The 17498-nt window shown below is 43.5% G+C and overlaps 1 protein-coding gene across 5 annotated transcripts in view; it reads left to right on the top strand.

Moving 5' to 3' along the window:
* CDH20 (cadherin 20) overlaps positions 1-17498 on the top strand; it is a 328467-nt gene that overhangs the window by 98232 nt on the left and 212737 nt on the right. The window contains exon 1 of one of the 5 annotated variants that reach the window (XM_072152735.1): positions 2879-2896. The exons of the other annotated variants lie outside the window; for them this stretch is intronic. The gene's annotated coding sequence lies outside the window, so the exon portion shown is untranslated. Of the gene's footprint in view, positions 1-2878; positions 2897-17498 lie in introns of those variants that run through there. 5 annotated transcript variants of the gene reach the window in all.

The following is a 17498-nucleotide window of genomic DNA, read 5'->3' as shown; positions in this document are numbered from 1 at the left end:
TAATTTTAATTCTTAGCAAAAAAAAAAAAATAAATAAATAGTAAGCCTTAAGATAATGATTTAGTATTTGGATGTGTAAGCACAAAACAGTATATAATCCTCTTAGAATGTTACATGTTCTAAGTGTATTTATCACATAAGTGTATTTCTAGCTTGTTACATTGAACTGGACCATTAAATAAACCACTAAGCACTTAGACAGAAAATCATTCCGAAAGCTAACAAATACAGCAAATTCACTTTAGTTGTGCTAAATTCCCATCTGTCAGCTTAATCTTTGTAGCATGTGCTAGGATATTAGATTTTTTCCTTTTCCAATTGAATTTAATCAGATTTGCTCACATATCATGTCAAATAGAACAAGTGAGGATTTATTTTAAATCAAGAACACTTAAAACTAAAACAATGTTTTCTGACCAAATCAATGTCAGTAGAAGAGACTACATATATGAATAAAATGATAAGATATATATTCTAAAGACATATGCTTTTTGATTTCCCAAGAAAATGGATGTGACTAATGATGAGTTTATGTGTACTCTAGAAACTCCCATTACTTATATTTACTTATATTTCACAAGAACAGTCTTAGCATTTACTTAACTGAACACATTTATGTATGAAGTATATTCACATCATGTTTAAAAGCAACTTTTATAGGAAATTTTGATGTGAACCACTGGATCTAAAAAAAAGTGTACTAAAAGTGTTTATAACACCAGGGATATCATATCATTATATCAGGGATATTCATAACAAGGATGGACACAGAAAGAGTGAGAGTTTAATGTTCATGTGAAAATGCTGCATAATACCTGGGTTATGCACAAGATTGTAGTAGGTTGTGTAGGCTTTTTGTTAAGTTGAATCTGAATTTAAGTCTAAAAACTATATTTTTAAGTGTGATTTTAGAAAAAATTTTGAACACTATTAATGCTACATACACACTGCAAGTTTTAAGAGATGTGTACTAATTGTATTTTTACAGCTAGCCCCCCCCCCCCTCCCCCCATATCTTTCTATGGGATCATGAACATTGCTAAGGATTGCATCTGTAATTGTTTTAGAATTTACATCAGACCTGAAAATGACACATGGGATACAAACTACAGACCACCGGACTGATTTTGATTCCCTCATAAAACATTGTGCATGTAGCCTAAGAATAATGATTTTTACTATTAAAAATTTTGTAAAAAAAGGAGAATTAAAATTCTATTTTACTGATGTGCATCTGCCCTAAGCCTTTCCTGAAAAACACTAGAAGGTTGAAAACTAAAGGATTGGGCATGTTTTTACACTTCATAGAAGATCATTTAATTTGTTTTAAACCTGTGGTTTTGGCCAAATTTAATATATTGCATATACCCACCTATAAATTTGATTACATTAATGCTATGTCTTTAACTAAAGCTGCTGTTTAGTAGGCAAGAAATTGTTTTGCTAATATATTGGAAAATATTTATTCGTATATATATATTTACATATTACTTTTGTGTTTTTTACTTTATGTGTTTCCCATTAAGGACGTAAAAGACCCCTGGGGGACATTTTCTTTTTTTTGTATTTAATGGTTTACTTTTCAAATTTTCCAATGTAACTGGAGCATCTATAAAAGCTCAGGTGAAAACAACCCCCCTGTGGTCAACACTGTCAGAATCGGCAAGCACGTGACTGCCGGATCTTTACAGGCAGCAGCACTGCCATTGTCTCTATTCACTACATAGCACTTGTTCAGTGCTATGTAGTGAGGAAAGGAGAAGGCAGAATTGTTTATAAATGGATTCTACTTTCTCTTCCGGGTCTCAGGCTGTTTCTACCAGACAGAGACCTATTCTTTTTCTGCAATCAATGCTGAAAGACATTGCTGCAGACTAGGAAACACGTTCCATCTGCCATCAAAAGACAGTGGATGGTTGTAAATGGTTGTTAATTTATATATAGAACATACCCTATAACAGTGATGGCAAACCTTTTAGAGACCGAGTGCCCAAACTACGACAAAGACCCGCTTATTTATCGCAAAGTGCCAACACAGAAATTTAATTTGTGATTTATACTCCCTTCTCTGTCACAGTTTTCATTGATAGCAGCACTCTGAGGACACCAATAAAGCAGAAAATAGTCCCAGGTACAACTGTCACTTTAATATAGCTTTGTGTACAGCAAGTCCTGGGCTGTCTGGGACTGCAGAAATATACCTGGAGTCATCTCTGGTGATGGCCTGAGTGCCAACAGAAAGGGCTCTGAGTGCCACCTCTGGCACCAGTGCCATTGGTTAGCCATCACTGCCCTATAAATTATCACTTCCATACTAATAATTACTGTCCAGAAATATTGTCTCACACAAATAATGGTAGACTATATTTTCCACACCACCCTTAATAAATAATAAATGGATATGCAGTAATTTACATTCATGTCAACAGAAAAGGGGAGTGATAAAGGATGGCTCTTGGAAAAATGAGGAGTAAAAACTTTATCATAAAGGGAATTAATAAAATATGTGTTTTAAACACCTGCATTAGGTGTTTGCTTATGTAAATTATAAGTACCAATTGAATATTTCTCTGCTTTTGGTGTAGTAATAAGAGAGCGCAGTAGAAAGTGGTCATTGTAGGTCATGTAGGTCTTTGCAATAAATTGTTCCTAACTTGTTCTCCCTGTAGAATGGAGCAATATTGTAAATACTGGCAAGCTGACCTTTAAATAATTCATTACCATTGTATACAGACTGTCCTTTCCATGGAACAAATCTGCCTTTTCTTCACTTGTTCTCAATTGTACCTCTAAATTAGAGTAGACGAAGGCATTCCCCCAGACGAAGGCAAACGCTGAAACACGCGTCGGGGAGTATCCTGTCCGTCGCACACTTGGGGTATACCAGACATCAGGGGTAAGCAATGCTCTCTCCGTTATTCTGAATTAACGTTGATCTAAGTATGGAGACATATGTCTTAATTGTTTTTGATATGTACTAGCACTTTGACATACTCGCTGAGACATTGTGGCAATAAACTATTTGCACTAGCACTTTAAAGACATAAAGTGACTGGGCTATATGCTGTGTTAAGAACAAAAGGTGCAATATTGTATATTTATGAATTTGACTTGCAGTCTGATTAAATTTTCTTGGTTTTCATTCATATGTAAACTGCCTGCATTGGCATAAGGGGCTTGTAAACATGATTTGCTAAGCAACAGTATTCCCATGTGATTATTGCAAGTCACTTCTCACATATGGTTCCAAACCACAGTCAGATGGTAAGGTAAGCAATAGACCTAAATTCCCCATTGAAAGAGGTGGTCTACACAGCCCAAAAAATTTACTGGATTAGCCAACATAACAAAACAATTTAAAAATGTGCATACAAGCCCTTCAATTCATGTGGGCTACAAACCATATCAGTGTATTCACATATAGCTTAACATGCACAAAACGTATATGGTAAACACCTCCTATATATAAATACCAAAGATTTCTCTGTTCATAATATCATCAATACCACCTAAATCCAAAAAATGCATATGTCACCTATAACAAATGGTACAAACATCTCTGTCCAAGGTCATAAATACCAACATAGGCTAGGGGATATAACAGGAGGGAGAACTTCTTCCCATGCATTTTGTCAACTACAATGACTTTATCGACCCCTGATGAAGTCACTGTAGGTGACAAAATGTGTAGGATGCCCTAGCCTCATGCACAGGTTCTCCCTCCTGTCACCTAAACTCCTTTGACTTATGCATTTTGTGAATTTAGGTGGCATTGATGATATTATGATCAGAAAAGATCTAAATTCTCCATTATATACAGTAATATAAATCTGGTTGTGCATTTGGTATAACTTAATACTTGCTGTAATATTGATTTGTAAAGCACTACGGAATTTGATGGTGCTATATAAATAAAGATTATTATTATTTATTATTATTATACAAGATTTTTCCGATTTATGGTTACATTTTTATTTATAATTATTTTGTGTACATTACAGTCTTACACAACTATATGGCAATCTCAATGCAATAAACTGAAAGTACATAATGCTCATGCATATACACAGAAAACACATATTTATTAAATTTGTATTTGTATTTAATTTATATTATTATTCATTCTCCCAGGTGTGCAAATATTTGACAAGTGATTAATAGAAGATCCTGATGGACATCGGGACAATATTTTTTGACAGATTTCTGAAGCACATGAAATGTGGTACATTTATTAAATTCATCACTCTCTCTTAATCAGATCCCATCTTAATCACTTGCCTCTAGCATCTCGCCAACTTGCACATTATTGTGAATTATTATTGCAAATGGGTTAAAGATGGCACAGAAAACCAAATACCAGCCAATTGCCAGCCACTAAAGTGAAAAGTGAGGCTGCAATGAGGTTGCCAAAAAGTGAAAGCATTTTACAAGTGAAGCACAGTCCTCATAGATATGTCCAGATCTGGATTTTAAAAATATATCAGCCACAAATGTTGGTGCAATATAGAAATGACCCCCTAAGAGACTTAACATTGGTTTGTCAAGAATTTAAGTGACTTTTGGGTGCTGGTCATCCATGATTTTAACATTTATGTGCTAAATTCCAATATGAATGTGTCGCGCCCCTTCCCCTAGGCCAAGGTTCTCTACTGAAAGGGAGACAGGAGCCGCCACATACAGTGCTTAAAGAGGGGGGAAATGACTTGCAAGAAAATAGTTTGTGACGCCAGTCGGGATGTTTGACCAGGATGTGGTCAATCAACAACTCGGTCCCCTGGGAGGTAGGTGTTTTGGGTCAGCATGATGTTTAACACTCTTCAATGTCAGCTTGCTTGCTATCCTACTCCTCCATGTGTTCATCACAGGCATTACACTTTTCTTACTGTGCTAACACACTCTGCCTCTGCGGGGACACAGGTACACTGTTCTGCAGCTTTTGGCCCAAGAGCTGATTATTCCCGCTAATCCTCCATTTCTAGTATACCACGATATTGCTCCTTTCTTCTTCCCAGAATGCCCTGTCCTGCACTGGTTACCTCAAAGACTAAATAATTAAAGGTAAATACACAGTACATTGCCATGCTGTAGGACACAACATTTCACACAAAGTGGAGGGTGCTATAAATAAGGAATCCTGTAGACAGTTGACGAGAACACTGAGAGCTAGACAAACAGTGCTGTATATCCTTTCCATTAAAAAAACTTTTGTATATCCCTTCCATTAAAAAAAAATGGCATTTTTGTCCATAAGAACAATGATATAGCAGGGGTTTTTCATGCTTACTATACAGCCTTTTCTACTGTATCTGCACCTGACTCTCATGCTGATCGTGCTTCTGCCTGCTCTAAGAGACTTTCAGCGGAATTTATTAATTTTGGCAAGGGTTGGCGCTGAAACTGTGCTATATTTTTCAGTGGAATATAAGTTTCTAGAATAAAGGATTTATGATTTAGAGCACAGACTAAAATGTTTAGAACTCCCTACCAAATGGCAAAAACCCTTACCCTGGGTTTCTGAAGCACATGAAATGTGGTACATTTATTAAATTCGTCACTCTCTTAATGAGATCCCATCTTAATCACTGCCTCTAGCATCTCGCCAGTGGCCCTGGCCCTGATGGCTTACATCCTCCTTCTACAAAATATTGCATGATGAACTTGATTCCCCTGTCTTGGATACCGTATATTCCGGCGTATAAGACGACCTGGTGTATAAGACGACCCCCCTACTTTCCTGTTAAAATATAGAGTTTAAGATATATTCGCCGTATAAGACTACCCCTTTTCCAACGCATACAAAACACCGGTAAAAATTAACATTAACATTAAGATTTGAATTTAACATGGTCCTTTTTTTAATTTAAATTCTTATGACATGCAGGTATATAGCAGGAAAACTGTCGCTCATAAACATAAGGCATACAACAACAACATTACCATTGTCCATTTTATTGTAAATGTTACCATACTGTACCTTAAATTTGTATTTTATTAAATATTCCATGCCTTGTACTCAGAAGCGGGAAAAAAAATCCAAATGCAATGAAAATGGTGAAAAAACGCATTTGCGCCATTTTCTTGTGGGCTTGGATATTACGTCTTTCACTGAGCGCCCCAAATGACATGTCTTCTTTATTCTTTGGGTCGGTACGATTAAGGGGATACCAAATTTGTATAGGTTTTATAATGTTTTCATACATTTACAAAAATAAAAACCTCCTGTACCAAAATTATTTTTTTGATTTTGCCAAATTCTGGCACTAATAACTTTTTTATATTTTGGTGTACGGAGCTGTGTGTGGTGTAATTTTTTGCAAAATTTGATAATATTTTCAATGATATCATTTTTTTGATCGGGCATTTTCTGACGCGTCGATACCTGATGTGTTTATGATTTTTACTGTTTATTTATATTTACGTCAGTTCTAGGGAAAGGGGGGTGATTTGAAATTTTAGGGTTTTTTTATTATAATTTATTTTTTTTTACTTTTTAAAATTTTTATTTATACTAGTTTTCAGACTCCCTAGGGTACTTTAACCCTAGGTTGTCTGATCGATCCTATCATATACTGCCATACTACAATATGGCAGTATATGGGGATTTTCCTCCTCATTCATCACAATGTGCTATCAGCACATTGTAATGAAGGGGTTAAAACGAAATAGCCTCGGGTCTTCGAAAGACCTGAGACTACCATGGAGACGGATCGCCGCCCCCGATGACGTCACGGGGAGCGGCGATCCCAGGTAAGATGGCGGCGCCATGCGCCTGTGCAAACACCCGCGATCGGTGCTAGCAATATGCAGCAAAGACTTACCGGCTATGGAGAGGGCTCAGCTTGTGAGCCCTCTCCATGCAGCACGACCCGACCGCCGCCGTGAATACACGGCGGGCGGTCAATTACCGGCGTATAAGACAACCCCAGACCAGACAGAAGATTTTTCAGTCTTCAAAAGTCGTCTTATACGCCGGAATATATGGTAATGTGATCTCCCTTTCAATCAAATTCTCCTCAGCATTTTTACAGGTGCATATATACCCAAAGATGGGATAGACCCCTATTACTGCATCAATTATAGATCAATATTTCTCCATAATATAGATGCAAAACTCTACACCAAGTTTCTTACAAAAAGATTAAGCCATAATATATACAAACATGAATAATGTTCATAAGGTTAAAGCTGACCTTCTGTGAAGGTGGAGTGTGAAAATAAGAGCTTTACCCACTTCTCATCCCTGAAACTTTTTTAATACATTATTTTCCTTTTATACTAAATTTGTGTGATTGTAGAGCAGACTACATAACCTCTGTAGCAACCAGACTTCTGGACTGATTTCACTAAACTAGTCAGGCTCAACTAGTCTATTGCCATTTCCTCAACCCACCTGTGGTGGGCATCTTCCTACTTCAGACTTCAAAACCAACCTTGCATTTATCTGGCCCCTGAAAGGGCATTAATGCCTTTATACTGCATGTCCCACTCACTTTAGTCAGTGACTTTTCCCTAGGATTGTCTTCTTCCTGATGAAAAGGTCACTCCCCACTAACTTTTTGTAATCCTTTGAACTTGAACTCATTACAACTTATAGATGCCATGATTTCCAACAGGCCCCTAAACTACTTTGGAAGTACAATTGCAACATTTCTATGATTCTTGCAAGGAAGTAGCTAGATTCTTAGGGAGGAGTAAAGGCTCCAACTTAACTGGATCTACCCAAAACAGTGAGATAAGGCATGGTAGCTCTTGCCAGAATGGGTAGAGGATTTGGCAAGTCCAAAATACATGAAGGAAGGTACCATAGTCCTCCCCACATCTCCAGCACATGGCAAAGACCTGCGAAAAGAAGGTATGCAACCTAGTAGGGACCCTGTAAAATCTGGCCAGGATTTTATATCCCGCTTCCTGAAATCTAGGACTTTTCAAGGTACTATAGCACAGCTCAAATATTCTAGTCTTCTGTTACAGCTTGAGGGAGATATACCTATTGCACCAGGTAGCGAGGGCCAGGGTCCTCAGGAATAATCAGTAGGCAAGAGTATGTGACTCAAATTCCCAGTTGCAGAACAGAGGCCTTCAAATGCTGTTTTATTTTGGGAGAATTAAGGGCAAAAAGGGAGGAACATTAAGTAGCGCCGCAACTGTTGAGCTTTCCACGCACCTAGAGGTAGGGTCTCTTTAAGGCCCATGAGAGATTGTGTAGATAACCAGGTGAAGTCTTCCTTCAAATGTTCAGCTCTAAATTTACCCCACCCTCTCCATTGTTTAAAGACAGAATCGTCACACCCCTCAGGGAAATCTGGGGAAATCTCCCAAAGTTGGAGTTAAAGGGGATTTTTTTTTTAGTAGAATCTACTCCCTCAGCACTTCTGTCTGACAATAGTTGGTCCTATTGTAGGATGGTTCTTAAGAGCGAGCATTTTGCTGTGATCTAACGATGGAGCTACTTGTAATGTAGTAAAGGACTACTCCGAGTGCACTCATGGCTTCAAGGTGGAATTGCAGCACCAATCCAGAACTCTATACAGGTTAGCAATAGAGATGAGCGAACACTAAAATGCTCGGGTACTCGTTATTCGAGACGAACTTTTCCCGATGCTCGAGTGCTCGTCTCGAATAACGAACCCCATTGAAGTCAATGGGAGACTCGAGCATTTTTCAAGGGGACCAAGGCTCTGCACAGGGAAGCTTGGCCAAACACCTGGGAACCTCAGAAAAGGATGGAAACACCACGGAAATGGACAGGAAACAGCAGGGGCAGCATGCATGGATGCCTCTGAGGCTGCTTAATCGCACCATTATGCCGAAATTATGGGCAACAGCATGGCCATGACAGAGTGACAGAATGAAGCTAGATAGCATGTAAAACATCCAATAATTGACCCTGACACTATAGGGGACGGCATGCAGAGGCAGAGGCAGCGGCAGCAGGCTAGAGAGTGGCATGGCGACATACCCTAATTGGACTCAGGCTTCAAACCAATGGGTGTCAGAGAGGAACCAAAGGAGGTGAGCAAGAAGCGCTCAAATAATATCGGTACATGATAAAAGTTTGCCAGTATATTTTGTGGATTACACAGCAGGGTGGCGACAAAGTTAACATGGAAGCCATGAAAACAACCCAAAATTCTGCCTGACACAGCTCGTTTGATAAGGGGACCATGTATGCTTACAGTTCATGCCAGTCGCTGCACTGGCTGCCAGTCTCCTTTCGAATACAGTTTAAAATAATAATAACCCTCATCCATAAAGCTCTGTATAATGCTGCACCCCCCTACCTCTCCTCTCTTATCTCAGTCTATCGCCCAACCCGTGCTCTTAGATCCGCCAGTGATCTTAGATTAACCTCTACCCTAGTGCGGACCTCCCACTCGCGTCTCCAAGACTTCTCTAGAGCTGCACCAATTCTATGGAATGCTCTGCCCTGGACTATCAGACTAATACCTAACCTCCAAAGTTTCAAACGTGCTCTTAAAACCCATTTCTTTAGGCAAGCCTATAACACTCATTAACTGCATGAAGTTTTAACTCTTCTACTAACCCGTCCTGTGTCGTCCTCCCATCTGTTATCCAGCAACCAACAGGCACCAGACTTCTCTGCAGTCCCATTCACCCTGGACCTGGTATATAAGATGACGGCTGAGTGGTTCAAGCGACAGCAATTCCATTTATTATATTTTTTTCTATTCCCTAAGAAGAATGGCTTGACCATTAAATATTCTTTTACCTCGTGTTACCCCATCATCTTCATAAACCGTAAGCTCTGGCGAGCAGGGACCTCACTCCTGTTGTTCCATACAAATGTTGTGCTCTGTTACATTACATTTGTATTTGTTTCCTATGATTTGTAAAGCGCTACAGAATATGATGACGCTATATAAATAAAGATTATTATTATTATTATTATGGAGGCAGTGAACTAGTAGTAGATTAAAGGTGCTGCAACTATGTTAGTTGGATCTTGGGATGGAGCTGGCGCTCTGCAGCCAGGCGAGCTTTTGCCAATCCAAGCCCCTGTCTCTAGGCTACTCCCCAAACAGCACTTCTAAGAACCTTTTGTATAAGATCAAGTGTAGTAGCGTTCTTATAAGTTTAGGATATGGCGGGTGAGGGGAATGTAAACAGATGCGCAAGAAGCGCTGAAATAATATCCCTAAATGGTAAAAGTTTGCAAGTATATTTTGTGGATTACACAGCAGGGTGGCGACAAAGTTAACAACTTTGATGTGGAATGCCCTGTAATAGCTCTTGGGCGGTGTGCCTTTTATCGCCTAGGCTCAGCAGTTTCAGCACCGCCTGCTGTCGCTTAGCGACGGCACTGCTGCTGTGCCTAGAGCTACCGACTGATGGCGCCATGCCCACGGATGGTAATTCGGAGGAGGAGGAGGTGGAGGAGGGGTGGGAGGAGGTATAGTAGGCCTTTGAGACCTGGACCGAGGTAGGCCCCGCAATTCTCTGCGTCGGCAGTATATGACCAGCCCCAGGGTCAGACTCGGTCCCAGCCTGCACCAAGTTAAGTGTAGTAGCGTTCTTATAAGTTTGGGATATGGCGGGTGAGGGGAATGTAAACAGATGCGCAAGAAGCGCATGATGCGCATGGAGCTGGCGCTCCGCTGCCAGGCGAGCTTTCGCCAATTCAAGCCCCTGTCTCTAGGCTACTCCCAAAACAGCACTTCTAAGAACCTTTTGTATAAGATCAAGTGTAGTAGCGTTCTTATAAGTTTAGGATATGCCGGGTGAGGGGAATGTAAACAGATGCGCAAGAAGCGCATGATGCGCATGGAGCTGGCGCTCCGCTGCCAGGCGAGCTTTCGCCAATTCAAGCCCCTGTCTCTAGGCTACTCCCCAAACAGCACTTCTAAGAACCTTTTGTATAAGATCAAGTGTAGTAGCGTTCTTATAAGTTTAGGATATGCCGGGTGAGGGGAATGTAAACAGATGCGCAAGAAGCGCATGATGCGCATGGAGCTGGCGCTCCGCTGCCAGGCGAGCTTTCGCCAATTCAAGCCCCTGTCTCTAGGCTACTCCCCAAGCAGCACTTCTAAGAACCTTTTGTATAAGATCAAGTGTAGTAGCGTTCTTATAAGTTTAGGATATGCCGGGTGAGGGGAATGTAAACAGATGCGCAAGAAGCGCTGAAATAATATCCCTAAATGGTAAAAGTTTGCCAGTATATTTTGTGGATAACACAGCAGGGTGGCGACAAAGTTAACAACTTTGATGTGGAATCCATGAAAACAACCCAAATTTCTGCCTGACACACCTCGTTTGATAAAGGGACGATGTATGGAGGCAGCTATATGGACGACTTTTGGAGGTAGCAATGGAGACAACGTGTGGAGGCTGCTATGGAGACAATTTAATTTGGATAGTGCCTGTATGTGGCAGTCCCAAAAATTTTTCAAACCAGAGGAGCAGGTAGGTGGCCCTCCAGTAAAATGGAATAGATTGAGTGCCTGTATGTGGCAGTCCCAAAAATGTTTCAAACCAGAGGAGCAGGTAGGTGGCCCTGCAGTAAAATGGAATAGATTGAGTGCCTGTATGTGGCACTCACAAAAATTGTTTCAAACAGAGGACCGGGTAGGTGGCCCTCCAGAAAAATTAAATGCATGAAGTACTATAGCAAGAGCCAGTGGGCCCTGTCAAAAAATAGCCATTTTCCTCTGCTTTACTGTACAAAGAGGAGGAGAAGGAGGAAAATGAGGAGGAGGAGGAGTGGATCAATTATTCAGGTTGAGCTTCCTTCACCTGGTGGAGATTGGAAATTCTGAGAAATCCAGCCTTTATTCATTTTAATAAGCGTCAGCCTGTCAGCGCTGTCAGTCGACAGGCGTGTACGCTTATCGGTGATGATGCCACCAGCTGCACTGAAAACCCGCTCGGACAAGACGCTAGCGGCAGGGCAGGCAAGAACCTCCAAGGCGTACAGCGCCAGTTCGTGCCACATGTCCAGCTTTGAAACCCAGTAGTTGTAGGGAGCTGTGTGATCATTTAGGACGATGGTATGGTCAGCTACGTACTCCCTCACCATCTTTCTGTAAAGATCAGCCCTACTCTGCCGAGACTGGGGACAGGTGACAGTGTCTTGCTGGGGTGACATAAAGCTGGCAAAAGCCTTGTAAAGCGTACCCTTGCCAGTGCTGGACAAGCTGCCTGCTCGCCTACTCTCCCTCGCTACTTGTCCCGCAGAACTACGCACTCTGCCGCTAGCGCTGTCAGAAGGGAAATACTGTTTCAGCTTGTGCACCAGGGCCTGCTGGTATTCATGCATTCTCACACTCCTTTCCTCTGCAGGGATGAGAGTGGAAAGATTTTGCTTGTACCGTGGGTCCAGGAGAGTGAACACCCAGTAATCGGTGCTGGAATAAATTCTTTGAACGCGAGGGTCACGGGATAGGCAGCCTAGCATGAAATCTGCCATATGCGCCAGAGTACCAACGCGTAAGAATTCACTCCCCTCACTGGCCTGACTGTCCATTTCCTCCTCCTCCAACTCCTCCAACTCCTCTTCTTCTGCCCATACACGCTGAACAGTAAAGGACTCAACAATGGTCCCCTCTTGTGTCTCACCAACATTCTCCTCCTCTTCCTCCTCATCCTCCTCCACCTCCACCTCCTCCGATATGCGCTGAGAAACAGACCTGAGGGTGCTTTGGCTATCAACAAGGGAATATTCTTCCCCTGTCTCTTGTGACGAGCGCAAAGCTTCCGACTTCATGCTGACCAGAGAGTTTTTCAACAGGCCAAGCAGCGGGATGGTGAGGCTGATGATGGCGGCATCGCCACTGACCATCTGTGTTGACTCCTCAAAGTTACTCAGCACCTGACAGATATCAGACATCCACGTCCACTCCTCATTGTAGACTTGAGGAAGCTGACTGACCTGACTACCAGTTCTGGTGGAAGTTGACATCTGGCAGTCTACAATCGCTCTGCGCTGCTGGTAAACTCTGGATAACATGGTCAGTGTTGAATTCCACCTCGTGGGCACGTCGCACAACAGTCGGTGAGCGGGCAGTTGGAGGCGGCGCTGCGCTGCCCTGAGAGTGGCAGCATCTGGGCTGGACTTCCTGAAATGCGCACAGATGCGGCGCACCTTCGTGAGCAAATCAGACAGATTGGGGTATGTCTTGAGGAAACACTGAACTATCAGATTTAACACATGGGCCAGGCATGGCACATGTGTCAGTCTGCCGAGTTGCAGAGCCGCCACCAGGTTACGGCCGTTGTCACACACAACCATTCCCGGCTTGAGGTTCAGCGGTGCCAGCCACAGATCAGTCTGCGCCGTGATGCCCTGTAATAGCTCTTGGGCGGTGTGCCTTTTGTCGCCTAGGCTCAGCAGTTTGAGCACCGCCTGCTGTCGCTTAGCGACGGCACTGCTGCTGTGCCTAGAGCTACCGACTGATGGCGCCGTGCCCACGGATGGTAGTTCGGAGGAGGAGGTGGAGGAGGGGTGGGAGGAGGAGGAGGCATAGTAGGCCTGAAACACCTGGACCGAGGTAGGCCCCGCAATCCTAGGCGTCGGCAGTATATGAGCAGCCCCAGTGTCAGACTCGGTCCCAGCCTCCACCAAGTTAACCCAATGTGCCGTCAGCGATATATAGTGGCCCTGCCCGGCAGCACTCGTCCACGTGTCCGTGGTCAGGTGGACCTTGTCAGAAACGGCGTTGGTCAGGGCACGGATGATGTTGTCTGACACGTGCTGGTGCAGGGCTGGGACGGCACATCGGGAAAAGTAGTGGCGGCTGGGGACCGAATACCGAGGGGCGGCCGCCGCCATGAGGTTGCGAAAGGCCTCGGTCTCTACTAGCCTATAGGGCAGCATCTCCAGGCTAAGCAATCTGGAGATGTGCACATTAAGGGCTTGGGCGTGCGGGTGGGTTGCACTATATTTGCGTTTCCGCTCCAGCGTCTGGGGTATGGAGAGCTGAACGCTGGTGGATGCTGTGGAGGATCGTGGAGGCGACGATGGGGTTTTTGTGGCAGGGTCCTGGGCAGGGGGCTGACTAGCAGCTGACACAGGGGAAGGAGCAGTGGTGTGCACGGCCGGAGGTGAACGGGCTTGTTGCCACTGAGTGGGGTGTTTAGCATTCATATGCCTGCGCATACTGGTGGTAGTTAAGCTAGTAGTGGTGGAACCCCTGCTGAGCCTGGTTTGGCAAATGTTGCACACCACAGTCCGTCGGTCATCCGGTGTTTCCTTAAAGAACCTCCAGACTTCTGAAGATCTAGCCCTCGCCGCAGGAGCCCTCGCCACGGGAGCTTCACTAGTTGACACATTTGGCGCTGATGCACCAGCTCTGGCCCTGCCTCTCCGTCTGGCCCCACCACTGCCTCTTCCAACCTGTTCTGGTCGAGGACTCTCCTCCGTCTCAGAAGCACTGTGTTCACCCGGCCTCTCAACCCAGCTTGGGTCTGTCACCTCATCATCCTCCGATCCCTCAGTCTGCTCCCCCCTCGGACTTCCTGCCCTGACAACAACTTCCCCACTGTCTGACAACCGTGTCTCCTCATCGTCGGACACCTCTTTACACACTTCCACTACGTCAAGAAGGTCATCATCACCCACAGACTGTGACTGTTGGAAAACCTGGGCATCGGAAAATTGCTCAGCAGCAACCGGACAAGTGGTTTGTGACTGTGGGAAGGGTCCAGAAAACAGTTCCTCAGAGTATGCCGGTTCAAATGCCAAATTTTCCTGGGAGGGGGCAGACTGGGGGGGAGGAGGCTGAGGTGCAGGAGCTGGAGGAGTGGCGATTTCGGTGACATGGGTGGACTGCGTGGAAGACTGACTGGTGGTGGACAAATTGCTCGAAGCATTGTCAGCAATCCACGACATCACCTGTTCGCACTGTTCTGGCCTCAACAGTGCTCTACCACGAGTCCCAGTAACTTCAGACATGAACCTAGGGAGTGTAGCTCTGCGGCGTTCCCCTGCTCCCTCATCAGCAGGTGGTGTCTCACCCCGCCCAGGACCACGGCCTCTGACCCCTGCAGTAGTTGGACGCCCACGTCCCCGCCCTCGTCCTCTACCCCTAGCCCTCGGGTTAAACATTTTTAAAATGAGAGTTATAACTTTATTTTTTTTTTTACTTTTTTTTGTTTTTTTTTGTGTTTTTTTTTTTTTTTTGTGTTTTTTGTTTTTTTTTGAGTTTTTAAAACCAAACAATGCTATCCTATTGCTATGGCTATTTTCTAGCCAAGTATCAAAGCACACTACTATGCCAGATGAGATGACACTGAGTTAGTGCCTAATTGAAATCCAACCCCTACTAAATTTTCCCACTTCGGTCTTTGCTATGGATATGTGCGTCACTAAGCGCAGAACACAGCGGTCGCAAGTCTCACTACAAATTGCTCAGAATTGGCTAGTACATGCACTGCAGAAAGTACAGCCACCAGCAGATCAACCAGAAATCAAATATATAGAACGCTACTGTATGCGTAAGTAAGCTCTTTGTATTCTCCTATGGCTATTTTCTAGCCAAGTATCAAAGCACACTACTATGCCAGATGAGATGACACTGAGTTAGTGCCTAATTGAAATCCAACCCCTACTAAATTTTCCCACTTCGGTCTTTGCTATGGATATGTGCGTCACTAAGCGCAGAACACAGCGGTCGCAAGTCTCACTACAAATTGCTCAGAATTGGCTAGTACATGCACTGCAGAAAGTACAGCCACCAGCAGATCAACCAGAAATCAAATATATAGAACGCTACTGTATGCGTAAGTAAGCTCTTTGTATTCTCCTATGGCTATTTTCTAGCCAAGTATCAAAGCACACTACTATGCCAGATGAGATGACACTGAGTTAGTGCCTAATTGAAATCCAACCCCTACTAAATTTTCCCACTTCGGTCTTTGCTATGGATATGTGCGTCACTAAGCGCAGAACACAGCGGTCGCAAGTCTCACTACAAATTGCTCAGAATTGGCTAGTACATGCACTGCAGAAAGTACAGCCACCAGCAGATCAACCAGAAATCAAATATATAGAACGCTACTGTATGCGTAAGTAAGCTCTTTGTATTCTCCTATGGCTATTTTCTAGCCAAGTATCAAAGCACACTACTATGCCAGATGAGATGACACTGAGTTAGTGCCTAATTGAAATCCAACCCCTACTAAATTTTCCCACTTCGGTCTTTGCTATGGATATGTGTGCCACTAAGAGCTAAACACAACGGTAGCAAGTCCCCCTGCTAATTCCTCACAAAATGGTACTAGATGCAAATTAAAATAAAAAAAGTAGAACGTTATTGTAGCCCTAAGAAGGGCTGTTGGGTTCTTTGAGAATCACTCCTGCCTAACAGTAAGCTAATAGAACACCCTAACGCTTTCCCTGACCAGCAGCAGCTCTCTTCCTAGCGGCATCCAGACACAGAATGATCCGAGCAGCGCGGGCAGCGGCTAGTCTATCCCAGGGTCACCTGATCTGGCCAGCCAACCACTGCTATCGATGTGTAAGGGTACCACGTCATGCTGGGTGGAGTGCAGAGTCTCCTGGCTTGTGATTGGCTCTGTTTCTGGCCGCCAAAAAGCAAAACGGCGGGAGCTGCCATTTTCTCGAGCGGGCGAAGTATTCGTCCGAGCAACGAGCAGTTTCGAGTACCCTAATGCTCGACCGAGCATCAAGCTCGGACGAGCATGTTCGCTCATCTCTAGTTAGCAACCAAAGGATAGTTTTTGAAATAAGGAAGGCCAACAACTTCAGAGATCTTTGGCCTAAACAAGGTGGAACATTTAATTCTTTTCAGTTTGCCAGCCCAAACAAATTTGTGTTGAAGGGTGTTGAAATTTGGTAGTTTAGTTGGAATAACCTGGAAAAGATAAAGCAGGAGTGGCAGGATATCCATTTTGAGTATTGCACATCTACCAAACCAGGACCAAACTTGGTCCACCTGGAGCATTCTTCCCACACACTTTTAAGCATCGGCAGGAAATTGTAAAATGTAGAGTTTAGAAAGATTGGCTAGTAAATGAATCCCCAAATATTTGATGCTTTGGGAAGCCAACTTGAAATTGAATGAAGATTCCAGAGTCATTTGAAGCTGTTCTGGTACGGAGACATTTAATGCCTCTGACTTGGACCACTAGGATTGTGTAGGGAGACCTGTAGGTTAGTCAAGAAGAAAAGGCGGTCATCAGGGTATGCCTCTATTTCATATGTAAAGCCCCTAACATTTATCCCTGAGATATTGTTATTACTATGAAACCGTTGATGAGATAGTTCAAGCCTCTGGATAGCAGAGGCCAGATCCTGGTGGGAAGGGCCTGTATAAGCTCCCTAAGGAGTTGTAATTTAGTGTGCATAGCATTGGATCCTGTCCTTTGTAGCTAGTTCTGTGGGGGAACCCTTAGCAACGATAGTACACGGGTCTCTGACCCCCTTTATTGTGGAGCTGGGTGCACTTGTTGCACCTGGAGTGCCTGGGGAGATGTGTCCCTGCTAGCTGATTGCTGCATGGTCTGCTGCTCTGTTGCTCAGT

Source organism: Engystomops pustulosus, chromosome 5 (assembly GCF_040894005.1).
Source record: "Engystomops pustulosus chromosome 5, aEngPut4.maternal, whole genome shotgun sequence".
NCBI lineage: Eukaryota > Metazoa > Chordata > Amphibia > Anura > Leptodactylidae > Engystomops > Engystomops pustulosus.
The sequence above is the reverse complement of the archived record's forward strand: the minus strand, read 5'-3'. Positions and strand labels throughout refer to the sequence as shown.